Raw genomic sequence first — 8673 nt, forward strand, 5'->3', positions numbered from 1 at the left:
GCTAATCACACGCTTTCAAATATTGTAATTGATTGTCCCATCTAATTTCCCCTTGCTTTTCCCCCAGTGTAGCCTTCTTCCAGCACCTCCCCCACCAAACATGCGCTGAGCATGTACCGCACCGTGCCGGCTCCTCTCGGGCACATCATTGATTGCTGCCGGACTGGATCGCCTTGCTGCCTTAGCACAGACTGCCACTGGTGCTCGCTGGCCATCTGATGGGGATGTTTGTGCATGGCGTAGTTTGTTTTCTTCCCTGAAAGACTCTGAGATATCTACTGGTGTCTTATTAGTGATTAAGATGTGTAAGTGACAAATGGACATTTTGCATCTCCTTCCTCTGACCCTTCTTCCTGGTATCCACTTTACTGAAAGTCCAGATCCCTGCCTTCTGCTCGCTAAAATAAATTAATTGGTGGGACACAAGCTTAGCTCAGTTTATTGTTTTTATGAAGCTGCAATGAAATTCTTAGGAAGACTGTGAATGAAGAAGTCTTTCCAAAACAGTATTTTGCAAGCATGGTTTCTGGTTAATTGTGTACCATTCTTGAAAGAATGACCAAAAGTGCTCAAAGCACTAAAAAAAAACTTGACTGCACTGATTTAAAGAATTGAGAGGTATAATAATTTTTCAAATATATGAGTGAAAGATCGCATGCAAGCTGTTATCTATCTGCAGAGTATTGGTTTGCAAAATACAAATCAACTGTTTTTTCAATTCATTTTAAAATGAAACCTAACCAGCCCTCTCTCCTCCCCACAAACATCAGATTGTTAAGGTCTTAGAAGATCGAATTGGACCATTAACCTTTTCAGGTAAGGACTTTTTTCTTTGGTTTGTGCCCTGTAGACCTAGCTGTTACTGGTCACCATGGTACAAATAATAAAATGGAAAAAAAAAGGCACTTGAGAAACATTTTTAAACCACAAGAATTTAATATTGGCGTTTGCTGTTTCTTTATAATACCAGTTTTATTTATCCCAGCATGTTATTCAGCTGCTTGTTAGTGATAGCACTAACTTTCACAAAATGGACAAAATCGTGCATATTTCTTCCGAGAGAGAAATCCTGTCACACTTTATAGGTTTTGAATAAATAGAGCTCTGCAGCATTGAAACAGGGCTACTGTAAACATGTTCTGAAGGTCTATATGGAGTATGTTGGCAACATTCCTTCTAAGAGAAGATTTTTGAAGAAGTATTGTAATTCTCAAAGTTAGTGCATTTACAAAGTGGTTAGGGAAATTATCATTCTGAATTCAGGAGGTTTCTGTAATAAGCTATTAATATTAAAAAAGGATGGTAATTTCATAATACATAATACAGAATTTTTTTGTTGTTTACAAATAGTATTTGTTACTCTCTAAGCCTATTAATTATAATATTGAATACAAGAGTTTGGATACTGCAGGACTTTTATGTCAGTATTGAGAAATATGATGTGAATTATTAATTTGTAAGTGTGATTTTAACTGCCTCTGTAAATGTTTGAATGAACAATTGAAGCTGTCTCAATCTTGCTTGGTGTTTTTAAAAACTTACAAAACAGAGGTACTTGTAATAAAATGTAATGTTTTACAGAGCCATTTTCCCTTCTGACAACAATAAGTGACAATAGTGTAAGATAAAAATATTAAATTTTAATATCTGGTTTCACTATTAGTTGCGAAGCTGATATGGCAAATAGTGCAATTTTCCTGGTGTGTTCTAGCTAGTAATCATTATGTTGAATACAAGACCAATTCCTGTTTTCAGAATCTTTGAACATGAGGTTCCCAGATCCAAATTTGGTGTGCGTAACTTTTTCAAGTTGGTTCCATTTCATTCTGAGCTTTAATAAAATATTTAACTTTAGACTATTGATCTGAAAATCTTGTTTGTGGGCTTTTTTTTTTTTTTCCTCCTAAAATGTTGCAGAGAACCAGAACAAACTCCCAGTTTTTTCATGCTCTTCTCGCTATTATTTTTTTGTTGTGTGGCTAAATCTCCTTTCCTTAGTGCTGTGTCCGTTGTACAAAGACCAAATCCTTGGCTTGGCAAACATCCTTAGGAATAAAGTTACTGCTGGTAATTTCCTTTGAGATCTGCAACGCCCACATCGTTTTCAGAGATGAAATGGCTCCTTACAGGCATCTTTATCTGTGGAATGTAATGGAAGGGGTCTGATACATCCCTGTCATGAAAGGTCTATGATTCACTTTATTGTCCTGAGTTTTTCTGTCATTTTCGTGTCCCCTGAATCCTTGAACCTGGCAGGTATACAGCACTGCTCTGCACGGAGATAGTCTTCTGGCATTATGGCGAACTTTGCTTGCAGGACACGTGCTCTAGAAACACCAGGGTAAGGTTTTGCACAATGAACTTGCACAATGTTTAATTCTAATGGGGTCAGTGCATAAGAAACATCTGAAATATATAGAAGAAGTAGGGTTAAACCCTGGTGACACTGGTAGCATTTGAAACTTCTTTTCTAGAAGGTCAAGCTAGTTCCTATGTTATATTGGAACATGACAATAAAAGAACCGAATATTATTCTTCATTACAAAACGATTAATCTCTGATGTTTCCATTCCAGGGAGTTTATTGCCAAACCTATAAGAAGTGGATGCTTGAGGAAATGTTTTACAATAAAGGTGACATAATTAATTTTAAGTATTTCACTACGCAAGACTTTTCTTGACCATGCAGAACGATAGAGAAAGAAAGATTTTACTTTATGTAAGAGAGCCCCGAGAGGTATCAGGACAGAAAACTCTTACAAAACCACGGTTCTCATGTTTGACAGGGGTCAAGCATTGTGCCCGCTGTAGATGAGCCATTTGGAGCCAGATTGTCAATCCAAACGCAAGCTGCTCCGTTTCCTGTTTATGCCTGTGCAGAGTTACACATCCTGACTCGCTCGCCTTCAGCTGCAGGTTTTTCCGCACTCCCTAGGAGATTTCTTCCTTAAAATGGCTTGTTATTTATCATTTAAGTAAGCCATTGGAATTTTGTTAATTCCTGTTTTACTTAGCACGTGCAAAATGGTATCATTAGCTAAAGGAAGGTAATGTTAAGGTAGTAAGAGTTACTGATACTACTAATTAAATTACCTTTGCAAAAACAAAATCTGATCAGACTATGCCTGAAAGTAGAGAACTGATGCCAAGTTTACTGCTTCACAGAGGCCTGGCCTATTGTATATCTGACCTGAGGTTATCAGCAATTAAAACCTGGTCTAGTAATTTAAAAATAAGCTTTTTGTATATTACACATTTACATTTTTCCATCTGTCATAAGATTAATTAAACATGCTTTGCACCATAAAGGGACATTCTTAGCAGAGCAGTTTGCTTGGTACATTTATGAAGTTCCTCCATGGACAGAGATTGTTAGGATTTTTTTGTTATTCAGCAGTATAGCTCCTAAGTAGTCATCTTTTTGTTTTTAATGCCCCCATCCAATAAAGTGAACTGAAAACCAAACATACCTGACAGTTCACTGTGCTTTGTCCTTTCCCCTTAAATTGGAGCACAATGAGAAATAGTTCTGATTATAGCCAGGTTAGCCCTGTCAGAGTTGTTCTGCATTGGCTAAGTCATGCCTTTCTTTAAAGCAAAAGTTTTACTAAATTTAATGGGCTTTCTTATAAGTAGCAAAGAGCTTCTGTTAATTACCTACATGCCTGGCTTAAAAGCAGGGTAGTTACTGAGGAAGAAGATTGCTAATCAAGCCTTACTTCCAAGCAAATGTGGATGCTATTTGATGAAATGACTGACAATGAACTACATATTCCTCCCTCTACCTCTTTTATTGCTTTACTGTAGTTAGAAGTTAGATCTTTAACACACGCTACACTGATTTATATAAAAGCACCAGACTGAAGTTGGAAGGGGTTTTATTAATCTAACAGTAGACTTTCCCATAAAATAACTGATATATAGCATGAACAGAGTAAGTGTGTAATATCAAGTCAGAGTCTATTGAACCAGCATAATTGCAAGGGAAAAAAAAAAAAAAGAGCATTTTGCAGCTTCTCTGCAAATTTGACAGAATTAGGAGGAGTCATATTTTCACTGTACTCAGTAGGAGCAGGATTGGACATGATCTTCAGCTGGAATCAATTGGCCTAGTTTCAAAGTTAATGGCCCTTTTGCCCTTTACACTATCAAAGAGTATAACCTGTGAGATACTGATAAAGACTTTGACAAAAATATCTAAGCACCTATAATGAAAATTAAGAAGTTCTTCCTTTGATCACTTATTCCTAGTTTGTGAATAAGTCCATTAAACTTGGTAGCGCTATCTTTGCTTATTAATACGGTTTGTATCAGTATGGTATCTAAACACTTGCCAAGGATTAATGGTTTTTAATTTAGTGATACCACTATGAGGCAGAAAAATCTCATTGCTCCCATTTCACAGACTGAAACTGAGCAACTTTATGTAGTAATTTGTGTAACTTAGTGTAAGACTGTTTGAGACATGTCTTAAGCCCTTGGTTTTTCCAGTCCCAACTCTGAGGTGGGCTCAGTCACTCATCCTACAAACCTAAGTACCAAAGATTTACACCTGACACCTGTGTTCTGAACTTTGTCCCCATTCAAAACTCACTCCCTCCCCAACAAAAAGAAAACCCAAAGCAAACAAACCCAAATAAACCACCCCAAGCTGTAAGTCAGCTTTGGAAAAGTCATTACAGAAAGTATCATTCATATACACAACTGAATGAATTCCTTTTCTCCCAAGGGATGATTATATTTAATGATAGAGTAAGGCTGAGGTTTGGAAATTTGGTTTTAATAGATGTTAAACTAATCATTAAATGCAATCAAGTTTATTTCCTATGTTGTTTGAAGTCAAAAGGGTGGTCAGAGTCTCTTTCCAGACATTCCCTGTTGTCTTGATAAATTTTGTTAAATAACAGCTGATGAGAGTATTGTTTGACTATAATTTTCTATTTTTATCATAATTTATTGTTTGCTTAGTACATTATAGAAGTACTTGATGTAAATTGCAGAAAACAGCATTTTAAACTTTTTTTCCTCAATTGTCTTTTCGGTACAAGTAAGATCATGAAAACATTCTGCAGTACCCAAGTTAACTTTAGAATGGTTAAGCAGCAATTCCCTTGATGACCATGTTCACATTGTGAGATGCATCAACACACATGTTTTGTCTATCAGGCCAAAAGAATATCCCATTTAGGGCTTTTCCCCACCGTAATCAAGGCTGAAGACAGCAAAACAACATTCCCTTCAGAGGATGCAGCAACAAAATGAACTCAAAATTTGTTGAAGACTAAGCCCTGGTACTAGTTCCTTTTTGCAACATATTGTAGTGTGACTTAAGTTTCCTATAGTGAAGGCAGCCAAGGTAAAAAGTACAACACTGCAGATTAATTTAGCAAAAATGTATTGCTGTGCATAAAGCTCCTTAGGTTCAGACTTGTTGCTGGCTGGAGCTGGCCTATTGACCCGCATTCACTCTAGCTGGGTAAACCTGCAGGTCTTTGCTAAGGTATGCTTGCAGCATGAAATGTCTCAGGCTCTAATTAAATGCAGAATGTATGTAAATAGCCTTTCCAGATGTTTTAGTTACTGTAACTAATATCAATCTGAGCCTAATGCCTTCCTTTATTTAGGAGGTGAAAGAGTTGTTGTGAAATACTTGTCTCTTTGAAAATTTTAAGACACGGTATTTGTTTTCCTCTTATGATTTTCACTATTTTTTTTCATTTATCTATCGCAAAACCCATTTTGCCTACAAGAAGAATATCGGCTGCCTTTTCCTGGAAAAAAACTGGCTGGCATAAAAGCAAATAGCCTGTGGATTTGGCAAGATGATAAACAGAAAGATTGTCATTAGTTTCAAAAGATTTCTCTTACATTTGCAGTGGAATGTTGCATTATGCCTCTAGTTGAGAAATGTGAATAGTAATCTCACTTTTATGCACCTTGGGATGGCTTGCTGGAGACCACTCAAAATTTTACTTTAAAAAAGAAACAAACAAAACTAAGGCAAACAAAACAAGCTATGTTCACAGCTTTTTTTTAAAATATCATAGGCATATTTTTACTAAGGAACCAGTTTTACCAGCCTCTTCTTTGTAGAATTCTCATCTGCTCTGATTATTTGATAAAGGCTAATTTTGTCGGGTTGCTTTGCCTTTGTTTAGTTTCTTTTTTTTTTTTTTTTTTTTTTTTTTTGCAACATTTTTATACTAGTGTATTTTTAAATTATTGCAAAAATTCCTCTTCCTTCTCCTGTGGCTAGCAGGAAGCCAGCAGGATACCAATACTGCTTACTCACGGAAATTAAAAACAAAACAATAAGTAAGAAAAATAAAGAAATAGAGCAAACAAGAGACACTATCTTTTCTGTTAAAGCTTAATGTGTTGTGTGTTGGTTATTCAATATACTGGAGCTTAAAATATTGAAGCTTCCCCGGGAGAGTTTCTGCAGAATTTGGCTCCTAGTTATTTAATTGTCTGCAACTGAAATATGGTGTTGAACTCTAGCCCTGTCTGTGTGCCCATAAAATGGGTAAAAAAGCAGTAAGCCAGCAACAGTAGCCTTGCAGCCCGGAATCCATATTCAAGGTGTGATAGTTTATACAGAGAGGCGGTCTATTTATTAATTTATTTTTCTTATACTCCTGCAGATGCCAGTGTTTACGGGACTTGCCAGGGAGGCGCAGGTGATGTCAGGTTGCCTGGATGTGTGTGTTCATCGTGCCCTCGACGTGTGAGGTCTCTCTCACTCTCCTGTCAAGTCTTTCCTGAGGTGTTTGGACTATCCCGCGCTCCTGCTCCCAGGCAGAACTGCAGTGCGTGCCAGGGGAGCACTTTCCTTTGAGTGCACCAGCCCAGAGAAGGGCACCAACAACTCCTCATGACCCTGCTCGTGTTGTTAAAAATGACCTTAGTGAAAAAGAAAAGGGGAAAGTATGCTTCCATCTTTCTTTCTCTTTCTCCTAGTAGTGCTAGTGGTATGATTATGTGATCAAGTTGCCTATTTCCCCTTGAATCAAATATAGCTCCTTCGGGTGTCTATTTGAAACATTCTCGGTGCAATTACTTAATTTGCATTTATGTAACTTGTAACCCACCCCTCCTTCAAAAACATTGATTCCAAGTTCTCTGTCTCATATTTTTCTCCAAAGTTGCATTTTTTTTATTTTCTTAAATCTTTACTCTTAAGTTCATCAGCACCATGGACATATGATCGGAGACCTGTATCCAATTCAACATCTTCACTCTAGACTTTGGGATAAATAGACTTCTCCATTTGCCACTGACACGTGTGGCTCATAACATGATTGAACGCCATTGATTTTTCATAAAAGTTTAATAAGATGATACAGGTCAAAAGCTTTGCAAAATTTGCAATAAATTCCTGTGGTGATCTGCACAAGACTTAGTGGGGAGAGCTGACACCAGAGGAATTTAAATACACGTTGAATTATATGGAGGGTAATGAAGACCTGAAACTTTTTGGTTAATCATTTTGACCATTGGACTTCAGGTTATGAGATTTATAACATTGCATGGCTCTCCTTGTTTATGTTTTGGTTTTTTTTACAGGTGACTTACACATAACTGATTTAGTAGGCAACAGAAAAATACTTGAATCACTCCCCCAAAAAAGGAAATCTCAGAGTTACATGTGAGTAAATAGTTTCGGGTTTTGCCCGTTTTCCCCTGAAATAGTTGACTAACATTGCATGAATGCATTCAAATAAGGTGAGGCTCCAGCTGTGCTACAGTTTTTAACCAAGTCCAGGGCTCAACAGTCTAATCTCTGAGCTGGTTGCAGTACGAGTTAGATGATCTTTAAAAATTGGCTGGGCAAAATGCGGAATCAGTGGTACATCAGTGACAGATGTCATCTGGGTTTACAACACACAAAACACCTCTGCAGAAAGCTTCGGTAGCTCCTCCAAGAGTTTGGAGGTTGTCCCCAGGCCCCGTCCCCTCCTCTGTGCCGGTCTGGAAGCCCTGACCATGGGTGGGGGAAGCCTCGTGCAGCACATCGCTGATGCTGTGCTCGTGGCTGCAGGCCAGAGTCACGGGCTGAAGGCTGGCCAGGTCGGTCTGAGGAGTCGTCCCTCAGGACATGAATTTTTCAGGAGCAACAAAACCTTTTTATGGTTTAACTTTGTTCCCTGAGCTCGCGGACTGCAGAGGAACAGGATGTTTATGGTATGTATGGCAACTGTTCCCACTGAAGAGGGGCTACCTCTAGGGTGGGCACAGCTCCCTTCTGGGGGATACGCAACCATACCTTGCAACGGTACTGTGTAGGTGCGGGTCCTGAGGACCTCCAGTGGGAATGGGGACTACACCTGGGAAATCTGAGCCTGGCTGTCCTTATTTCCCTTTTCAGCAGCAGGAGGCATATTCTTCTTTCCTCCCGTGCTTAGTACTTGTCTCTTCCCAGTGCTGGCAAGTGTGTTGTGTCTGGTTTTGCTCTCCACACTGAACTCCAGAACTTGGTGCAGCTCTGCTCAGATGGCGGGAACAGCACAAGGATTCAAAACCTGGGTTTGGTCCCTGAGCCTGCCACTGAAGCACCCCAGGACTGATTCATTCCCTTTGCCTCTCTTTAGCTTGATTATCTCCTTTGCAAAAAAAAACCTAGTCCAAAACATCATCATTCCCACCTTTAAAGACTTACACTGCCTTTGGTGGG

The sequence above is a fragment of the Fulmarus glacialis genome, unplaced genomic scaffold (genome assembly GCF_000690835.1).
Source record: "Fulmarus glacialis isolate BGI_N327 unplaced genomic scaffold, ASM69083v1 scaffold20464, whole genome shotgun sequence".
In the NCBI taxonomy this organism is placed as follows: Eukaryota; Metazoa; Chordata; class Aves; order Procellariiformes; family Procellariidae; genus Fulmarus; species Fulmarus glacialis.